Here is a 23753-nt window from a genome sequence, read left to right as displayed (position 1 = left end):
TAGAAGAATGCTATTCCTATCTCCTTGTCCTAAGGTCAAATCTAAGTGGATTAAGGAACTCCACATAAAACTAGAGACACTGAAACTTATCAAAGAGAAAGTGGGGAAAAGCCTCAAAGATATGGGCACAGGGGGAAAATTCCTGAATGGATCAGCAATGGCTTGTGCTGTAAGACCTGTGGAACCTCATAAAATTGCAAAGCTTCTGTAAGGCAAAATACACCATTAATAAGACAAAAAGGCCACCAACAGATTGGCAAGGGATCTTTACCTATCCTAAATCAGATAGGGGACTAACATCCAATATATATAAAGAACTCAAGAAGGTGGACTCCAGAAAATCAAATAACTCCATTAAAAATGGGCCTCAGAGTTAAACAAAGAATTCTCACCTGAGGAATACTGAATGGCTGAAAAGCACGTGAAAAAATGTTCAACATCCTTAATCATCAGGGAAATTCAAATTAAAGCAGCAATGAGATTCCACCTCACACTAGTCAGAATGGCTAAGATCAAAAACTCAGGTAACAGCAGATGCTGGCGAGGATGTGGAGAAAGAGGAACACTCCTCCATTGTTGGGGGATTGCAAGCTTATACAACTACTCTGGAAATCAGTCTGGCGGTTCCTCAACAAAGTGGGATCCATCCCATAATCAGCTTCGAAAAACTGACACCATTGCATACACTAGCAAGATTTTGCTGAAAGGACCCAGATATAGCTGTCTTTTGTGAGACTATGCTGGGGACTAGCAAACATAGAAGTGGATGCTCACAATCAGCTATTGGATGGATCACAGGGCTCCCAATTGAGGAGCTAGAGAAAATACCCAAGGAGCTAAAGGGATCTGCAACCCTATAGGTGGAACAATATTATGAACTAACCAGTACCCCGGGGTTCTTGACTCTAGCTGCATATGTATCAAAAGATAGCCCATTGGACAAGCAAACTTTATATGTCCCAGTACAGGGGAACGCCAGGGCCAAAAAATGGGAATGGGTGGGTAGGGAAGTGGGGGGGGAGGTTATGGGGGACATTTGGGATAGCATTGGAAATATAATTGAGGAAAATACATAATAAAAAATATTAAAAATTAAAAAAAATTGGACATGGTACTACTGGAGGATCCCGCAATACCTCTCCTGGGCATATATCCAGAAGATGTTCCAACTGGTAAGAAGGACACATGCTCCACTATGTTCATAGCAGCCTTATTTAAAATAGCCAGAAGCTGGAAAGAACCCANATGCCCCTCAACAGAGGAATGGATACAGAAAATGTGGTACATTTTCACAATGGAGTACTACTCAGCTATTAAAAAGAATGAATTTATGAAATTCCCAGGCAAATGGATGGAGCTGGACAGCATCATCCTGAGTGAGGTATCTCATCACAAAAGAACTCACATGATATGTACTCACTGATAAGTGGATATTAGCCCAAAAACTTAGGATACCCAAGATATAAGAAACAATTTTTGAAACACATGAAGCTCGGGAAGAAAGAAGACCAAGGTGTGCATACTTTGTCCCTTCTTGGAATTCGGAGCAAGGCACCCTTGCAAGGAGCTACAGAGACAAAGTTTGGAGCTAAGAAGAAAGGATGGACCATCTAGAGGCTGCCATACCCGGGGATTCATTGCATAATCAGCTTCCAATCGTTGACACCATTGCATACACTAGCAAGATTTTGTTGAAAGGACCCTGATATAGCTGTCTCCTGTGAGACTATGCCAGGGCCTAGCAAACACAGAAGTGGATGTTCACAGTCAGCTATTGTATGGATCACAGGGCCCCTAATTTTGGAGCTGGAGGAATTACCCAGGGATCTGGGGGGATCTGCAACCCTATAGGTGGAACAAAAATATGAACTAACCAGTACCCCCCCCCTCCAGAGCTTGTGACTCTAGCTGCATATGTATCAGAAGATAGCCTGGTTGGCCATCAGTGGAAAGAGAGGTCCATTGGTCTTGCAGACTTTATATGCCTTAGTACAGGGGAACGCCTGGGCCAAGAGTTGGGAGTGGGTGGATGGGGGAGTGGGTGTGGTAGGGTGTGGAGGACTTTTGGAATAGCATTGGAATTGTAAGTGAAATAAATATGCAATTAAAAAAAAAGAAGCTAGGCAATCTTACTCCTACTTATCAACATTGGAAATATTTTTTTTACTTTTCATTATGAAATAAACAATTATTTTATATGACAATTGAAAACTTTAATTACAGTAGCACCACAATTTCTGCGTAGTTAAGAATCTATAATCCACAGAGGTGGATGCTCACAGACAAGCATGGACTGAGCAGTGTGTCCCCAATGGAGAAGATAGAGAAAGAATTAAAGGAGTTTGCAACCCCATAGGAAGAACAGCAATATCAACCAACCAGAACCTGCAGAGATTCCACGAACACCCACCAAGGAATATACATGAAAGGACACATTTCTCCAGTCACACATATGTAGCAATGGATGACCTTGTAGGCAATCAATGGGAGGAGCGGCCCTTGGTACTGTGAAGGCTCAATTTCCCTGTTTTGGGGAATTCAAGGGCTGGGAGGCAAGAGTGGGTGGGTGGTTTGAGGAAAACCCTCATAGAACAGGGGCATGGGGAATGGGATATGATGTTTCTGAGGGTGAAACCGGGAAAGGGGATAACATTTGAAATATAAAGAAAATATCCAATAAAAAAAAACAAAAAATATCTATAATCCAGTAAAACATATATTATACATTTTTTCTATTGAGTACCTGTAGTGAATATGCATTACAAGTAATTCTCTAAATATTCATTACTCTGGTCCATTATAATGTTATTGAATTACAATGCAGAATTAAATTCTTACACAACTTGAGTCTGTCAAGAGATTAGCAATCTTCTAAACATTCCATTAAAAAAAAAAAACCTCCTATCAATCTTTATTGGCTCTTTTATGTTAATTATACTTCCCGTATTCTAATTTATTTAGTCATCTTCTATTTTCGATTAGCTATTCCGATCCGCATGTCAGGAACCATCGCTTTTTGACCAAGTAAGATGTTACCTGTATATATTAATTGTCATTAAAACTGTTATATCTGGAATCTAAGTTGAATGCAAGATATTTTACATGCAAAATCAGAATATTATAATTGCTAATACTCAAGGACAACTAAATGACTATCGTGCATTTTTTTGCATTTCCCTTTAGTTTTTTCTACACCAGAATACATTTTCATCATTTTTATATATGATGTATTGATTTTTTTAAACATTTAAAAAGAAATCTGAAAATATATCTTTGTACATGGTTCATCTCTAAATTGTATTCATCTATTTACTTATTTATTTAGTGTCTTCTATTTACTTGATGTGCTAAAGTGCATGCATATGTATGTAGATGTCAGAGGATGACATTTTAAAGTCTGTTCTTTTTTCTACCTCTATGTGGGCACTTAGTATTGACTCAGGTCAGCAGGCTTGTATGTTAGTGTCCTTCACCTACAAAATCATCCCCTCCTCCCTCAAGATATATTTTATATGTTAACAACAAGACTAAACATGTATCCATTTATTTTACCCAAAACATTCTGAATTTCATCTTTCTTACACAGTATAGTTGGCAATGGCAGAGCATATCTTATAGAATACCAATGAGAATAAAATCTGTGTATGCTCTTGAAAAAAAAAATATGTGAGATAGATGTGCTATAAGCATAAGTTGAAAATAAACTTGCAGCATTGAGAGGAGGCAGACATAAGTCACACCCCAAAACAAGACGTTTTTGTCGACTTATACCTTCTATGAAATGGAAAACCAGTTTTATCCACTAGAGTGTCACTGAGTATATCAACCATACTCCATGTTGGCCACTTTCCAAAACACATTCATGGCTCATTGTGAGATTTTGTAGGTTTTACTTTTGTGTAGTTTTTTTGTGTTATAGCTGCTATTTTGATTTTCATTTTCGTTATTTTTTGTTTGTTTTTGAAAGATCAGAAAGATAAAGAGAAAATCTGAAGGAGGGTAGGTAGCTAGGTGGCAGGGATCTGGAAAGATTTAGGCAAGGAGAAAGAACATATTAAAATATATTGCATAAAATATAAGGTAAAAGTGGTACTCAAATAATTTTAAAATAATTAGAATATAGAACAAATATATATTTTCTAATATTTACAAACCATGAATTTTACTGTTACTTATTAGCCAATACAACTCAACGTAAACATGCAAACCAATTTGGTTTCTTTCTAACAAAAAAACTGCTTTATTGAAAATATAAACCGCCATGAGTGTATGATACATTATGCATATATGAATATATAATAGGTTGATGGATTAGTAAGTAAATAAATAAATTAAAAGTAAAGTTTCATGCTTGATAAGCAACATAAATTCTGGATGGTTTAATGAAATCACTGTGATTCTTTTTGATCAATATTTGCAACTAGTAAGATAAATATATTACTTTTTACCTCAGGAATAAATAAGTATAGAATAACATATAGATTCCAGCTAAAACCAGCATGGTAATTTCATATGGGAAAATCCAAGTCCTGAAGAACCCAGGATGAGGGATCATACCTTAGTATGATAGAAGAATACCAATCATCTAACAAGTGGGAAAAACTAAAAGCAGTTTTTTTTTTAATCTAGGCAGAAGTGTGGCCAATAATTTACATTTAGTAAAATAATTAAACTCTTAGTCACAGACATAAAAATAGGAAAGAAAAGTGAAAACTTATATTTGCAGAAAATGAGGTCCTGTATTTGTAACACCATAAAAACCTCCAAGGAAAACGTTAAAATCTCGTAAACAGTTTCATCCAAACAGCATACTGCAAAAATCAACTTACAAAATCCAGTAACTTTAGGCATATCAACAGTGACTTCCCTGAAAAAATATGTCAGGAAAACAATGTAATCTACTGTGGTATTAAAAGTTAAACAATAAATAACACCAAAATAAGCAGTAGAATCACCACCACCTATACACTAAATAACCAATAAATACAGTGGAGAGGTAGACAGCACCAGAACTTGAGAGGTGGATGTTGGAGAAATTCAAGATTAGTTTCCTCTATGAGGTTAATTTGAAGCCACCCTGAGTTACATGGGAACATATTTAAAGAAATAAAGTTATATATATGTATGTATATATATATATATATATGTGTGTGTGTGTGTGTNTATATATATATATATATATATATATATATATATATATATGCAGTTACAAGCATACCCAAGGTGATTAAAAGTCTCTGTAACTAAAACCATGAGACAGTGAAGAAACTGTAGAATATAAAAGATAGTACAATTTGAATTTTTCCCTTAGCACTGCTTTCATTGTGTTTTAAGACTACACATGTCCATTGAAGGTTAGAATTGACTTTGATAGAATAGATATATTGCCAAAGATGTTTACATTTTCAATGTAATATCCATCAAAACTATGACATTATTCAAAAATACAGGAAATCTTACTAAAACCTATATAACATCTACATAAAAATACAAAAGATGAAAATAACTATGCAACCCTGAGCTAAAAATGCAACGCTGTGGCACACCTTGTTCCTAATTTAAGGTTAAGGTAGATGCACAATCTATGAATCTTTCCCTTACTGTACCCCACTGTGCCTCTGCTCTCCTCAAAGAGGCCTCCTAGATTTTCTTATCAATTTTTTTATTCTGTATCTTTTATGTAATGCAAAAACTTGATATTTATCATTCTAGATCTATCTTGTTTCCTGTAACAGGAAGTACTCCAGTTCAGTTACATCCATTTTAAAGGAAAAGGTAAAATTTTGTTCTGTGTCACGATTAAAACTCATGTGTGTGCATGTGTGTGTGTGTGTGTATATATATATATATATATATATATATATAACATATTTTATTTCTCCTTAGATAAATACTATGTCAGAAAACATAAAAATGGCTCATATAGGTATTTTGTCCTTGTTTTGTCTTTTTTTTAAGGATCCTCAAAATTAATTTCAATGTGGCTGGACTAATTTACATTCACAGCAACACTATATGAGGATTAATTTTCACATACACATATTCATGCCATCATTTTAGTTGGATGTGTTTTTGATGATAGTCATTCTGACTGAATGAGTTGGAATTTGAGAGTAATTTTCTTCTGTTGTTCCTTGATGGTTAAGGATATAATGTTCACATTTTCGGCAATCAAAATTACATTGGGATTCCATTTTATACCTTTAACAATGGCTATCATCAAGAAAACACCACAACAAACTTTGAGGAGAATACAGGATTAGTGGGAAAGAGTAAACACTACAATAAATTTTGAGGAGAGTACATGATTGGGGGAAAGAACTTTTATAAATCTTTGTTGAGAAAGTAGATTTATCTATGCATTCTGGAAGTTAATAATGATGTTTCTTAAAATTTGAAAGTACAGATGTCATATGATGAAAATTTACCACTTTCATATGTAGACTAATAAGAATCGAAGAAAGCAGATATTATAGATAACTGTAAATCCATATTTCAGAAATGAGCTCAGGTGCCTAACAGAGGATAAATGGATACAGAAAATGTTTTGTATGCAGTAGAGACTATGGGGTTACAAAGAAGGAAATTATGTCCTTTGTAGGAAAATGGATGGAACTTAGAAAGATGATTGTAAGTTAAATAACCAGTTCCATAAAAACACACATAACCTGTTTTCTCTCTAAAGAGGTATATAGAAATTTAAGTAAAAAACAGGAATGTAAAATTGGAATGACCATGGGCAGAAAGGCAGCAAAAGAGAGCATGGATATAATAAAAGGTTAAAGCAAGGGAAATAATCAAATTTTATTACATATATAGTAGTCAAACCAATATTTAATACATTTAATATATGTTAGTAAAATAATTACTTCTGGATATTTTTCATGATCATTGAATTTATTAATGTTTTATAATATCAACATCTATTCATCCAGGTATTTAATAATTGACATGTAGCAAACAATTAATAATATTTCACGTTTAAATATGAAATAAACTTAAATTAGACAGCCTCGTATGCCCTAAATATTTATATTAATTTCATTGCATAATTTATTTTAAAAGGTAATATTGTATTTAAATAATAAAAAATTATAAAAATATAAAAATAGCTTTCTCTTTTTCATTGATTTTGATTATTCGTTTTTTTTTTAATTGCCTTTATTATATAGAGATTTGAACTTCACAACTCTAGACTCTCTAGGACTATGATTATGAAAGGGTTTTAGATTGATTATGTCAAAGTCCTATTTTGTTTCTATTACGATGATTATGTGTTTTCTGTCATTTAGTCTATTTATTAGCTGAAATACACTTTCATACATACCACACTTGCGTCTCCGAGACGAAGTCAACTAAATCCTAGTGAATGATTTTTTTTTTTTAAATATGTTCTGGAACTCAGTTGGTATGAGATGAACCCCGTCTAAGTAACAACATTTTCCAGGCATAAAGTAACAACATTTTCCAGGCACAATGAGCAGATTTACCTATGAACTCCTCCCAGAGACTGTGACAACACATGCATGACTAGTAGTGCAAGGTTTAGCCTAATCAAGTCCATAAGCCAACAAAGGGGAGAAAGCATCACTTCCTAATCACTAACCAAGCTCTGTGCAACTGGTACCAGCTTGGGGAGTCAAGGAGGCAAGGACATCACTTTTCTCCAGTGAAATGGGATTGGTGTATCAACAACATTCTAGGTCGGGCCTCATGCCTGTGTAGTTGGCCAGCACAATCTGTTATTCATGTTTTTATATGCTCCTTTTGTTTGTGTTTGGTCTGTTTTTACTTCCTTCCTGCCTTCCTGCCTTCCTGCCTGCCTGCCTGCTTTCCTGTCTGCCTTCCTGACTGTCTGCCTGCCTGCCTGCCTGCCTGCCTTCCTGTCTGCCTTCCTGCCTGTCTGCCTGCCTGCCTTCCTGCCTTCCTGCCTTCCTGCCTTCCTGCCTTCCTGCCTTCCTGCCTTCCTGCCTTCCTGCCTTNCTTCCTGCCTTCCTGCCTTCCTGCCTTCCTGCCTTCCTGCCTTCCTGCCTTCCTGCCTTCCTGCCTTCCTGCCTTCCTGCCTTCCTGCCTTCCTGCATTCCTGCATTCCTGCCTGACTTCCTGACATCCTGACTTCCTGACTTCCTTTCGTTTTTTCATTAGAGAGTCAAAGAAGCTGAAATCAAGCAAGGAGTGAGAAAGAGTATCTTCAGGACTCAGAGGTAGGAATATAATGGAAACAAAATAAAAATTTTTAAAAAAATTTAAAAACATAAAATAGCAAATGCCACAACTATGTGAAATATTGAAAATATATGTTAATATATTATAATAATACACCAAAATAAATATTCTACAAAATCTAAGATTGGATTCCTGGGTAGAGATGGTATTACTTCCTGAGTTTCATATAAATACTTGTAGAAGCTTTGAGAATTGTTTCTATAAATGTCTTTCTTTATGTTTCAACCTTTATCAAAAAAGTCCTAAAAGCTGAAGAGTCAAAATTTACCCTAATTAAATTATAACATTAAAATAAACAACACATAAATAAATTATTAAAACATCCAGTCATCACTGTAGCAGGAATAGGGTTCAGGGTCAGAAATAGAGTGCTCTAGAGTGTTTGGCAGTTGATGACTCCTAGATGAAAGAGAGAGTCAATTTTGTTAGGAATGTGATCACTGTGCTCCATTGAATATTCCCATATCCATTCATACACAAAATGGAGTCAAAGTGGAAAATAAAAAAGAGAGAATATAAAGTTTGAAAAGATTGGCCTGGAGGAAAGATTGAGTAAGTGTTGGCATGAGGAATAGAGAGTAAATAATATCAAAACAAAATGTGCACACTTATGAAATTTTCACATAAATCAATAACATTAATATATTTAAAACAATACATGTGTAGAGGAAATCATCCAACTTCAAAACCTTGCTTCAACTATGAGAAAGTCACTATACTTTTCCTGGGAATTATGTCTTTGCATACATGTGACAGAGTTCCCAACAAAAGGATTCAAATAATTAGTGGTCTATTCGTGAGTACTCAAAGATTCAGTTACCATGCATATAAAGTATCAAAGCTATATTTACAAGTACAAATTACGTAAACTTCTTTATAAATCTTCTTAACACACACACACACACAGAGAGAGAGAGAGAGAGAGAGAGAGAGAGAGAGAGAGAGAGAGAGAGAGAGAGAGAGAGAGAGAGAGAGGCACAAATGTCTTCATGCTATTGTGTTGGAATGACCTACCAACACACATACTATATTTACTGGCTATAAAGGTGTGTCCCTGTATTCTCAATTGTTAGTTATTGTGCCCCTTATATGGTATTGCCTTTTCTATAGTCACAGTACTTGCTTTCAACATGTAAATGTTTGTTGCCTCCTCACCTGTCCAAAAATGTTGATTCTCTGAGATTATTATGTTAAAAAGCAATCTCCTCTGGGGAAGGTTACAGAAGATCATTGTTGCCTTCCCTCTGACCAAAAGGCAACACCAAGAAATGGATGGGGGTATAGTCCTGTTGCTGATTGGTTCAGAGTGAGTAAGCAGCTGAACCTCTCCATCTATACTAATAGAACTTTTTATGAGAAAGGAATATGGCTTTTCATAAATAAGGAGCTGGCCGCTGGAGCAGGGAGGAGGGACAAAAACAGAACAGGAGCTTTTGGTTGGAGAAGATGTGTGTGTGGGGGGGGGGGGGGGGGGACTGCTGTCACAGCAAACAGGCTGTTAACAGCCTTATAGTATACAGATGTCTCACATCTTTATTATTGGACCAAAAGATGGATCCCTGGGAGTCCCCACAATATCATTGTAAGTTTTGAATTCTATCACTCAGAAGAAAATGTAACAAAAATGGTCAGTTTTTAACCATAGTTTTAAAACTAGATAAATATGATGATCAAGTTTAGAAACATTCATTACATTTCTGTGACCTTGGCTATAATTTCTCATAATTCAAGTTTGTTATCCATATAAAATTATAAAATAAAAAACACATCCAAGCCTTTTCACTGCTTGTATTTAAGCAATAGAACTGTTACCTTAATATCCCAGTTACTTAAATGCACTTACTTTAATCTTTATTAACAGGGTAAAGTAAATTCATTGTGTATATATAGGTATGTATAGGTATTACTAAAGAAATTATGGGTCTATGTTTCAAAATATTAAAGGAAATAAATACTAGAAGAATCAATAGTTTAAAAAATCTCTATATTTGTCTTGTTAGAGAAGGTGCTGTGTTCCGGTTCTTTGCTAGACCTAATGGAAACTCATAATGAAGACTTTCAAGACTGAGAGCAGTCAAGGAGTATTTATTCCTTATGGCTGATTTCAATTGCAGTGATTGCAATAATGATGAACATAGTTCCTGCATCTAAATGAGTTGCCTAACTAGATAAGTACCTGTATGCATTTGGCTGGATTCAAAGTTCTAGAATAGATTTTAGAAACTTAACTATTTTGTAGAAGCCAAAGACTAGGGTTTCACAATCAACCTCTCTTCTAAATGGCAAAGAGGTGAACAAACATATCCTTAGATTTTCTTCTGACATGTAAGATTCTTTCAAATATAAATTGTATATTCTACACCTACCAACCTTAAGTTCCTTTAGTGCCTGCATTGTATTAAATTTATGTTGAGACATTCATTATAATTTTATCTTCATCAAATATTTTATGGACATGTAAAAATTAAATTTATTACTTTCTAGTTTCACACATGTATGTTACAATTACAGCCTACACATATCACCAATCATCCTTACTTCTTACATCTAAGTACACACTCCCCCTTCTCACAAATGGCTTTCCCTCATTCTTGTCTATTCCTTTTTTTTGTAACTCAGGATTCTACCAAGGCCATCTATGTAGCGAGGGTTCAGTGACCCACTGGAGCTCATTGTCTTATAAGCTCAGCAGTGCATATGTAACTTAAGACAATGAATATCTTCCAAGATGCCTCTTTTGAGACTTTCCTTATTTTAATGTGACATTACTTTGGTTGAACTTCTATATAGGATATATCATTGATAAATAAAATAGCAAAATAATGTAAATATAATTATGTCTCAGAAGCAACATGTCCTTGGTGAGAAAATTTAGACATGGCAATATTTGTGTTTAGATTAATCTCATCAGGAACACTGGAGTGTTGAGAGTGTGTAGAGCATATATGCTATCCCAGAGTGGTTTTTAAGCATTAGCATTAACTGCAGCATTGTTTTTCTGCTTCCACTCTGTCTGGGAGAAGTATCTAGGATATAAGGCAACAATAAAACAAGTTATTCAACATCGGCAGAGAAAATGGTATCAGAAAAATGTAGGTAAGCAATTGTGTTTCACTTTATACTGAGTGCTACAAAAGAGTAATTGATAGCATGGAAAAGTTATTGTACTGAAGAAATTGCTCAATGAAAGATATATTTAATATCACAAGATGGAATTCTATACACATACTTTAAAATTATGTTTATTTCTTCCTTCTTTCCTTCCTTTTCCCTTTCTTTCCTTCTTTTTATCCTTTCTTTCACTAGAGATGATCCAGTGCCCACAAAGCTGTAAATTCATCTTTACAGGCATTCATATTATTAGGTGTTAATAGAAAACTCTAAAGTTATAATGGTATATCTTCTTGAAATTTTAAGTTATTTATTTTTTCATTAAAATTGCATTTAAAATGATTACAGCATAAACATGTAGTAGTTTGATTATTTTCTGAATGTTTCCTTAAAGGAAATGTGAGAGAAATTTGTAGTTATTGTCATGATGATATTACAGAATAATGTAAAACTCATAGAAGACAGCCAGTTGAGAAAGTTACTTTTGGCTCGTTTGAGGGACTATTATCAAAAGGAGTTAAATATTTCTATTGGAACCCATTTATTTCTTGAGAACAGAATGTTAGATAAGACCATGACCATTGACCTCTTCTCTGTCACATTGTATTATGCTCTTTTGATATCTGTTTTGCATCCAGTCCACAGTGATAGCTTCTGACAAATGATGTATCAAAGGGGTCCCTACTGGGAAGGTCATTCCAATAGCCCAATATTTTTGAAATGTCTAAATTGTAAACTGAATAAAATTACCATTATTCTTCGCACAGCATTAAATATTTTGTTTTGGCAATAAGAAGAGACTAAGATGCCAACTTTCCACTTGTTTTGTCTTAGAATAACATATGACACAGGCCTTATTGTAGCTTTATAGAAAATGGAATTCTGTTATTATGTTTTGCCTGCATAGCTTGAATTTCCTAGAATAGATGAAATTGAAAGTCAGTATTTTGTGGGTTTTTTTTTTTTTTTTTTTTTTTTGGTTTTTCGAGGCAGGGTTTCTCTGTGTAGCCTTGGCTGTCCTGGAACTCACTCTGTAGACCAGGCTGGCCTCGAACTCAGAAATCCGCCCGCCTCTGCCTCCCGAGTGCTGGGATTAAAGGCGTGCACCACCTCGCCCGGCAGTCAGTATTTTGTTAAACCTCAAGTAAAAACTCACCAGGAACTGTTTCGAATGTGATTCCACATTTAGATCTTTTTCTCATATGTATGAGTGAAGACATGTGAACCATCTTCTGGGACAACATACCTTATATTATATGGTTTTATGTTATGTAGTGCCCATGTCTAGGGAAAACTTCTTAGCATATAGATCCATGGCAGTGGAAGTCAGTGGCTTAGAAATTTCACATCAAAACCAGAAAAATGAAAATGTTCGTTGTAGTTGAATAACAAAAGATTGATGTACTTTCAGTACCTGAGAGCAGGACTAATTGGATTTCTATTCATGAAACCTGTTCACCTAGTTTCAAATAGAAACAACAATGATCTCATCTCCAGAATTCTGTAATTTGAATAATGTTTCATTCTGGCTTTAATTTTAACTCACTTATTCACATGTATTCTTATATAATTAAGCTATTGTTAATTATTTTCTATTTGAATAATTCAATGTGTTAGAATTTTCCTGTGGTTTTAAATAGTATACAACTGAAAGATGAATGACTGTATATTAATGTGTAAGGGAACTTGGCCTGCATGTGCATGTATGTACTGTGTGCATGTGTAGTTTGTATGGAGGCCAGAAGGCAGCATTGGATGCCCTGTAACTGCAGTTATGGGCAGTAGTAAGCTGCACAAGCCTGCTGGTAACTGAACCAGCATACTCTGTTCTCTTCACTGTTGCACTAACTCTTCACCCCTTTCATGAGTTTTGATATTCTTGAAAATTGTTCATCTTGTATTTTAATAGATTCTGATAAAGTCTTCATAAATACAGATCATAAAAGCTTGGTTGAACCATGAGTATGGCCTGAGAGAACTCCCAACATTGTTTTTCTTTTCTAAGTATACCCCTAGTTGTAGACACAAACCATGCCATTATCATGCATGTTCGCACAGTTTTGTTTAATTCTGTGTAAATGTTTCTGACAACCACAGTTTTGTTTCTTTCTGACTTTACAGTCAAAATGTTTAATTTGGAAATTTTAATAGTATCTATCAGTTTATTTTTGTTGTATATATACACCTGTCAGGGAAGGAGGCATATTTGTGTCATGATGGAAGACAGGTAGTGGAAGGTTCTATGTTTTTTTATTTTATTCTGTTTTTTCCACTGTGTGGGTTCTAGGAATTAAATTCATGCTGTCGGTCTTGTTGCTTTATATCATTGCAGGTTAGCCATCTCAATGTCTGCAACTTTTGTATGTTTGTTTTTTAGAGAACTTTAATTATAAGATAAACTCCATGATTTTATTGACAATATTAGAACTTGCTCACATTATACAATTAGTCAAATAAAATCAGTAAAGAAATTTCTTGTTAATAATAGAGAATCTTGTCCTTTAAACTTTTCATATGCAAGCATGCTATTTCCATAGATAATCGCTCATCAAAGTTATATGTATCTTTTTATAAAAACATCCCTTGTATAGATGGCAGAAAAGTAATGCTAAATGCTTAGCATGCATCTAAATATATACAAAGTATATATAATTTCCAAATGTAAAAAAAATTATTTGACAGCAAAGTCAGTTTATGTTTATGCTTTTTAAAATGATGTTTTGAAAATATCAGTACAAAATTTGAATGGGCTAATCACCAAATACAATAAATAATAAATAAGTGAAATCATTATTTTAAAAAGAACATTTTATACTAATTGGAGAAATCCCACACTATTATTATGTTGAAATTTTAATCTTTAGATGATAGTATCATTTAGAGATGATTAGATCAGGAACAGCTTGGCTTCATTAGGATTGATGTGTCCATATTGATTTAGCTGTTAGTAGTCCTCATCGGAATGAGAAGTCTACTGGAGCATGATACTCATTCATTAATCCTCATTCTGCCCTTTCCTATCTCTATTTCCTGACACCCTTGAGGTAAGCAATTTCTTCAGCTATAAACTCCCAACACAGGCCCATAATAATATGTCGTCAGTCATGGGCTTAAACATTCAAAACTATAGAACAAACCAGACCTTTCTATTTTATATGTTGATTTTCTCAAGTTTTATGATGTAGAGATGGAAAAATGAATAAAACAATACCTCAACATGAGCTATTAAAAGATTATGAATTTTTTGAAAGGGAGGTAAATGACATCTGCAAGATTAAATAAATTTTCAGAATAATTTATTAATTTTACATATAAAATAAAGCAGACAAAAAAAGTAACTTTAATTTATTTTCATAATTACCCGGGTGGACATTAATAATATTGATTTTAGTTCTTGTAAAAATTCTTCATAACAAATTTAAAAACGTATTACATAATTTTTGATTTCTTTTTCAACTTCTAGATAAGCAGAGGCTCAGGAAATTTTTGAACAATAATCTGCTTTATTTCTGAGAATGTGAAACATTTATTTTAATTTTTAATTTTATTCATTCTCCTCTCATACACATATATTCCTCTCAAAAATACATTGTATATAAAATTCTATTAAATCACTGTACCCCTTTCCTCTTATCCTTCTGAGTCCTCCCAGTCTTCTCTAAAACCTATTATATGCCTCATTTTCTTTTTTGACAATTTTATATGATTGATCATGTTATATATGCTAATTATTATTGCACACATATGTGAATATGTATGTGTGTGTGTGTGTGTGTGTGTGTATCTGTACAAATAGATATGGAAAAAATATATAAATAAAACGTGATGAGTAGCATTTTGCTGTTTGTGTTTATATGGTTTCTGGGCTGCACATTTCCAATGAGGAAATGTCAGTGGCTAAAATTAGGGCCAAATACAAGGTATACTTGAAATACTTACCCAAAATTTTATAGCATTGAAATACCATTCAAAATAAATAAAAAAAATGTTAATTGACAATAACAAAGAACTACATATCCTTTGGTTAATATACTTTATAATATGTCTCTCAGGAAACACATAATTAATATATTTTGACTAAGAAGTAACAGTTTTCCTATATTTAATAAAATGTTGGTGCTCTTACATTTTAAATTTTTATGTATATGTGTGTGTATCTGCCTGTCTGTATGTATACCACAAAGTAGCTAGAGGAAGGTCTCAAAAACTCTAGAAATCTCAACCTTAAGATGCTATGTGAGTTCTGGATATATGTAATATGGAATCAGATATTACATATTTGTACAGTCTGTAATTTATTTCATTCTTCTCCCCTCTTTTTTTCTTACCTTCTTTTTTGACACCTCTCCCTCTCTTCATCCATTCCCTTCCCTCCCTTTATTTCTCCTTTTTTTCCTAATTTTTTAAAGGGCAAGACAATATTTCACTGTATGTTCAGATTCATCTCATCTCCTGACTCCTCCTTTTTGTTTCTCAAATGTCTGTAAATAGTGCATGCATTACTTTCTACAGTGTGCAATTTACTCTCATTCCATATTGATTGCTTATTTTTTAAGTGCTTATCATCACTTGATGTAAGGCTTTTATCTTAATATGTATAAAACACAAATTCATAGATATTTGTAGCTTCAATTAAGTAATGATAGAAATACACAGCAATAGTCTAACAACAAAGGTATATAGTATTAAAAACTGAAAAGTGATGCAGAGTTGTAATTTGCAAATTTCAGAATTATTTTTTTTCTGTGAAAATGATAAACTGAATTTGTAAGCAGTTTCCTTTTATTCAGTTCCACTACAGAGTATGAAATTGAATAGCAGTACTCTCTAGTGGGATTGAGATTAACATCTTATTATCAGTTATTGAATATCAAGACATTCCAGTTTTATAGTACATCTTAATAGAATAGATTTAAAAATGAACACTTTGACCCCAAAGTATAAATTCTTTTCTTGTTATATACTTGCACAGGTGGGTTCATAAAATCACAAATAACTTTTTCGAAGCTAATTGCATGAAGTTAGTAAAGGTGCACCTTCCGGTCAATAGTTCTAGCTATTGATTTGTATGATGTTTTTTGTTATTTTTTTAATATATGTGTATGATTGTTTTGTGTGCACGTATGACTGTATATTATTTGTATGCCTGATGCCCTCAGAAACCACTAGTGAGTATCAGATTTTCTGTATCTAGAGTGACAGATGATTGTAAGCTCCTAGGATAATGATAGAAATAGAACTTTAGTATTCTGGAAGAACAGTAAATCTTTGAAACCTATTAGCCATCTTTCCAGCCACTATTACTCCGAATTTATGTCTGTCTGAATATTTTACATCCATATGAATAGAAGTGGATGATTCAAGAAGAAAAAAGCAAATAACAGGTTAGATATGATTGATCCTATGTGGTTGAGGCTTTTATTATAGATATAAGAGAGAGCCAGGCAAATACATATGGAGGTGTCCAGGCTGGGCATGACTGACAGATTGAAAAGGGCAATATGAGAAGATGGGCAAGGTGACAAGGGAGATCCAGAAAGCAAGGGTACAAAAAATCAGGTAAGAAACCAGGGGAGAAAAGCCACAGTCAGAGACAGCAACAACAGCTAACCCCAGAGATAGCCAGATGGCAAGAGGCAAGTCCAAGAACCTAAGCAAGAGAAACCAAGGCTACTTGGCATCATTAGAACCTTGTTCTCACACCACAAGAGTCCTAGACACCCCATCACACTGGAAAATAAGGATTTAGATTTAAATTCACATCCCATGATGATGATGTAGGATTTTAAGGACATAAATAACTCCCTTAAAGAAATGTCAGGGACCACTGGTAAACAGGTAGAAGCCCTTAAAGAGGAAACAAAAAAAATTACATAAAGAATTACAGGAATACACACAAAATAGGTGAAGGAATTGAACAAAACCACCCAGAATCTAAAAATACAAATAGAAAAAGATAAAAAGATATCACAAAGGGGGACAACATTTAAAATGGAAAACCTAGGACAGAGATCAGGAGACATAGATGCAAGTATCATCAACAGAATGAATACAAGAGATAGAATAGAGAATCATAGATGTAGAAGATACCATAAGAAACATTGACATAACAGTCAAAGAAAATGCAAAATGCAAAAAGCACCTAGCCCAATACATTCATGAAATACAGAACACAATGAAAAAGACAAACCTAAGGACAGTAGGTATAAAAGAGAGTGAACATTCCCAACCTGAAGGGCCAGTAAATATCTTCAACAAAATTATAGAATAAAATGCCCCTAACCTAAAGACATGACCATGAACATACAAGAATATTATAGAACTCCAAATAGATTGAACCAGAAGAGAAATTTCTGCTTTCACATAATAATCAAAATCCCAAATGCAGAAAACAAAGAAAGAATATTAAAAGTAGTAAAGGAAAGAGATCAAGTAACATATAAAGGCAGACCTATCAGAATTAACCAAACTTCTCACCAGAGACTATAAAAGCCAGCAGATTATGTGCAGATATCATACAACACAAATGCCCTACTATATCCATCAAAACTCCCAGTTACCATAAATGGAGAAACCAAGTTATTCCATGACAAAACCAAATTTACACAGTATTTTCCCACAAATCTAGCCCTATAAAGGATAATAGATGGAAAATTCCAACACAAGGAGTGAAACTACACCCTAGAAAAGTCAAGAAAGTAATCTTTCAACAAACCCAAAGGACACCTAGAACAACAACAGCAAAAGGGAAGCACCTATCACTATTCTTTAACATCAGTGGACTCAATTCCCCAATAAAAAGTCATAGACTAGCAGACTGCATAAGTAAACTGGACTCAGCATTTTGCTTAATACAGGAAATGCACTTCAGTGACAAAGAAAGACACTACCTCAGAGTAAAAGGCTGGAAAAAAATTCCAAGCAAATTGTTCAAAGAAACAAGCTGGAATAGCCATTCTAATATCAAATAAAATCAACTTTCAACCTAAATTATTTTTTAAAAAGGTAAGAAAGGACAGTTCATAGTCATCAAAGAAAACAATCTACCAAGATGAACTCTCAATTCTGTACATCTATGCTCCAAATGTATGGGTACCAACATTCTTAAAAGACCTTTTACTAAAGCTCAAAGCACACACTGAACCTCACACAATAATAGTGGGAGACTTTAACACTCAAGAGGAGTAGAAGGTAGAAAATGATCAAACTCAGGGTTGAAAGCAACCATGAAGAAACAAAAAGAAATATACAAAGAATCAACAAAACCAGAAGTTGGTTCTTTGAGAAAATCAACAAGATAGATAAATCCTTAGACAGACTAACCAGAGGGCACAGAAACAGGATGCAAATTAACAAAATCCAAAATGAAAAGGGAGAGATAACAACAGAAACTAAGGAAATTCAAAACAACATCAGATCCTACTACAAAATCCTATCCTCAACAAAACTGGAAAATCTAGAGGAAATGGACAATTTTCTAGACAGGTACCAGGTTCCAAGGTTAAATCAGGATCTGATAAACCATCTAAAGAGTCCCATAACCCCTAAAAAATGGCAGCAAATATTAAAAATCTCCCCCCACAAAACAAACAAACAAACAAAAAGACAAACAAACAAACAAACAAACAAAAAAACCACAAAATCTCAGGACCAGATGGGTTTAGTGCGGAATTCTATCAGACCTTCACAGAAGACCCAATACCAATAATTCTCAAACTATTCAACAAAAAAGAAGCAGCAGGAATACTGCCCAATTTGTTGTATGAATCTATGATTACACTCATACCTAAACCACACAAAACCCAATGGAGAAAGATAACTTCACACCAATTTAACTAATGAATATCAATGTAAATATACTCAATAAAATTCTCACAAGCTGAATCCAAGAACATGTCAAATTGATCATGTATCTTGATCAAGTAGGCTTTATCTCAGGCATGCAAATCCACTATATAAACAAACACAAAAATCTAAAAAAAGTGTGACAAATTTATTAGATGCTGAGAAAGAATTCAACAAAATTCAACATTCACTCATGATAAAAGTGTTGGAAAGATCAGGAATTCAAGGCCCACGCCTAAACTTAGTAAAAGTAATATATAGCAAACCAATAGCCAACATCAAACTAAATGGAGAGAAACTTGAAGGAATCCCACTAAAATCAGGGACTAGACAATGTTGCCCACCCTCTCTCCAGCTATTCAGTATAGTACTTAAAATCTTAGCCAGATTAATTAGACAACAAAAGAAGGTCAAAGGGATACAATTTGGAAAAGAAGAAGTCTAATCTCACTATACGCAGATGATATGATAGTATAATTAAGTGTCTTCCAAAATTCCACCAGAGAAATCCTAACCCTGGTAAACAACTTCAGCAAAGTGGCTAGATATAAAATTAACTCAAACAAATCAGTAGCCTTCCTCTACACAAGGACAAACAGACTGAGAAAGAAATTAGGGAAATGACACCCTTCACAATAGTCACGAATAATATAAAATACCTTGGTGTGACTCTAATCAAACAAGTGAAACATCTGTATGATAAGAACTTCACTCTCTGAAGAAAAAAATGGAAGTTCTCAGAAGATGTAATGATTTCCTATGCTCATGGATTAATATAGTAAAAGTGGCCATCTTTCTGAAAGCAATCTAGAGATTCAATGCAATCTCCATAAAAATTCAAGTTTTCATAGAGGTAGCGAGAACTATTTGGAAAAACAAAAATTCCAGGTCAGTGAAAACTATTCTCAACACTAAAAGAACTTCTGGGTGAATAACCATCCCTGACCTCAAGCTATACTACAGAGTAATTGTGAAAAAAACTGCATTGTATTGGTTCAGTGACAGGCCAGTAGATCAATAAAATATAATTGAAGACACAGAAATATACCAACAAACCTATGATCTCTTGATCTCTGACAAGGAGCTAAAACCATCCAGTGGAAACAAAAGAGAGCTTTTTCAACAAATGAGTGTTAGTTCAACATGTAGAATAATTCAAAACGATCCATTCTTATCTCCTTGTACAAAGCTCAAGTCCAAGTGGAATAAAGACCTCCACATAAAACCAGAGACACTGAAACTAAAGAAAGAGAAAGAGAGTCAGAACCTCAAATATAGGGGAACAGGGAAAATGAGCCTGACCAGAACATAAAGAGCTTATGATCTAAGAATTGACAAATGAGATCCCATAAAATTGCAAAGCTTCTGTAATAAATAGAACATTGTCAATAGGACAAACCAGTAGCTGGGCAGTGGTGGCAAACACCTTTAATCCCAGAACTTGGGAGGCAGAAGCAGGCCTATCTCTGAGTTCAAGGCCAACCTGCTGTACAAAGTGAGTTCCAGCACAGACAGGACTACATAGAGAAACCCTGTCTCAAACAATAACAACAATAAAAACAAAAACAACAAAAGGACAAAACAGCAACCAAAAGATTGGGAAAGATCTTTGCCAATTCTACATCTGATAGAGGGCTAATATTCAGTATATATATATATAGGTTATATATATATATATATATATATATATATATATATATATATATAAAACCTAAAGAACTTAGACTCGAGAAAACCAAATAACCCTATTTAAAATGGGGTACAGAGCTATACAAAAAATTCTAAACTGAGGAATAGTGAATGGCCATGAAGCACCTAAGGAAATGTTCAACATCCTTATTCATCAGGGAAGTGTAAATCAAAACAACCCTGAGATTCCACTTACATTCACTATGAATGGCTAAGATCAAAACTTAGGTGACAGGAGATGCTGGGAAGAAGAATGTTCCTCCATTGTTGGTGGAATTGCAAGCTGGTACAACTACTCTGGACATGAGTCTGGTGGTTCCTCAGAAAATTTTACATAGTTCTTCCTGAGGACCTATACGTCTCCTTGGCATATACCCAAAAGATTCTCCAACATAATACAAGGACACATGCTCTACTATGTTCATGGCAGCTTTACTTATAATATCCATAAGCTAGAAGCAATACAGATGCCCTTCAACAAAGGAATGGATACAAAAAAATGTACATTTGCACAAAGGAGTACTACTCAGCAATTGAAAACAATTATTTTATGAAATTATTAGGCAAATGGATGGAATTAGAAAATATCCGTAGCGAGGAAACTCAGTCACAAAAGAACACACAGGGTACACACTCACTGATAAGTAAATTTTAGCCACAAAGCTTTAAAATACCCAAAATATAATTCACAGATCACATGAAGCTCAAGAAAAAGGAAGACCAAAGTTTGGATGGTCAGTCATTCTGAGAAGGGGGAACAAAATACTTAAGGAAGGAAATATGTAGACAAAGTGTGTAGCAGAGACTTAAGGAAAGGCCTTCCAGAGAAGGTCCTACCTGGGTATCCATTCCATAAACACACACAAAACCCACACACTATTGTGGATGCTATGAAGTGCTTGCTGACAGGAGCCTGATTTAGCTATCTCCTGAGAAGCTCTGTCAGAACCTCAGAAATATAGAGGTGGATGCTTGCAGCCAACAATCGACTGAGCACAGGGTCCCCAATGGAGGAGATACAGGAAAGACTGAAGGAGTTGAAGGAGTTTGCAATCCAATATCAACCAACCTGAGCCCCCCAGATCTCCCAGGAACTAACCACCAACCAAAGAGTAAACATGGAGGGACCCATGGCTCCAGCCACATATTTAGCAGATGATGACCTTGTTGGACATCAATGGAAGGAGAGGCCCTTGGTCCTGTGAAGGCTCAATTCCCCAGTGTAGGGGAATGCCAGTGCAGGGAGGCAGGAATGGATGGGTGAGTGGAGGCACACCCTCACAAAAGCAACAGGATGGAGTATGGGATAGCAGGTTTTCAGAGGGGAATCTGGGAAAAGGAATAACATTTGAAATATAAATAAATAAAATATCAAATATAAATGAAAAAAGGAAGAAAAACACATAGCATGTAGTGGAGGGAAAAAAGAAAAAGAAAAGAAAAAGAGAAAGAGAAAGAGAAAGTGAGAAACAGAAAGAGAAAGAGAAAGAGAAAGAAAAGAAAAAGAAAAAGAAAAAGAAAAAGAAAAAGAAAAAGAAAAAGAAAAAGAAAAAGAAAAAGAAAAAGAAAAAGAAAAAGAAAAAGAAAAAATTAAACCAGGAGACTAAGAAACTAAAAAGCTTGTAGGGAAACAGCTGAGGTTGTATAGAAAAGAATAGCTCATGGGTAGGGAAGGAGGGAAGGACAACCATGTCTTTTTACTGTGTTGGACAATTTATGGTAAGGAGCAGAGTATTAGACTCAGGATTTTTCTTTTCTGTATTTAAGACATTTTGCCGTACACTGAGTACTGTTTGATCGTATGCAGATACAAATTAGGCTGTAGTTGGTAAATAATACAATTATCATTAGCAAAAGGATATTTCCTGAATTTTTAATTCACTTTATTTCTGGATCACTGCTCCCTCCCTCCTTTCTTCACAGTCTCACCATTACAAATCCCCACCCCCTTTTCCCCATCCCCTGCTCAGAGAAGGGGAGTCCTGTTTGGGCACTTTCTCATCCAGGGTCATCTAATCCCAGTAGATCTATGCACATCCTCTGCTTCTGAGGCCCAAAGAGTCAGCCCAAGTACAGAAAAGGGGGATCCAATGGCAGTGAACTGAGACTGAGACAGCTTCTTTTCCACTTTTTAGAGGAACCACATGAAGACAAAGCTGAATACTTGCTACTACACTCAGGATGTTAATCTAAAGGTCTATCCATTTGCCTGCAGTATTCATGACATCGTCTTTTTAAAGCTGAATGTAATCCATTGTGTAGAGGTACCACATCTTCTTTATCAATTCTTCAGTTGAAAGACACCTAGATTGTTGCCAGTTTCTGGCTACTACAAATAAAGCTGCTACAAACACAGTTGTTTGAGTAGCCCTGTGATATAGTAGGACATCTTTTAGGTGTATCCCCAGGAGTGGTATAGCAGGCTCTTGAGATAGAGCTATTCCCAGTTTTCTGAGAAACTGCCAATTTGATTCACAATGTGGTTGTATAAGATTGTACTGCCGCTCTTCCAGCCAGACCAGCACCGGGTAGCTAGAGCACAGGGTCGGCTGACACCGGCCAGCTACCCACAACCCCCTCCACAGGATTTTGAGACTTCTGGTGAGTGGAACACAGCTTCTGCTCCAATCTTTAAACAGTGACAACGACAACAACCCCAGAGATTACCAGATGGCGAAAAGTAAACTTAATAATCTTACTAACAGAAAACAAGACCACTCACCATCATCAGAACCCAGCACTCCCACTTCGCCCAGCCCAGTCCAGGGCACCCCAACACACCAGAAAAGCTAGACACGGATCTAAAAGCATATCTCCTGATGATGGTAGAGGACTTCAAGAAGGACTTTAATAACACACTTAAAGAAATACAAAGGAACACT

This window comes from Mus caroli, chromosome 3 (genome assembly GCF_900094665.2).
Source record: "Mus caroli chromosome 3, CAROLI_EIJ_v1.1, whole genome shotgun sequence".
In the NCBI taxonomy this organism is placed as follows: Eukaryota; Metazoa; Chordata; class Mammalia; order Rodentia; family Muridae; genus Mus; species Mus caroli.
Note: the sequence above shows the minus strand (reverse complement) of the source record.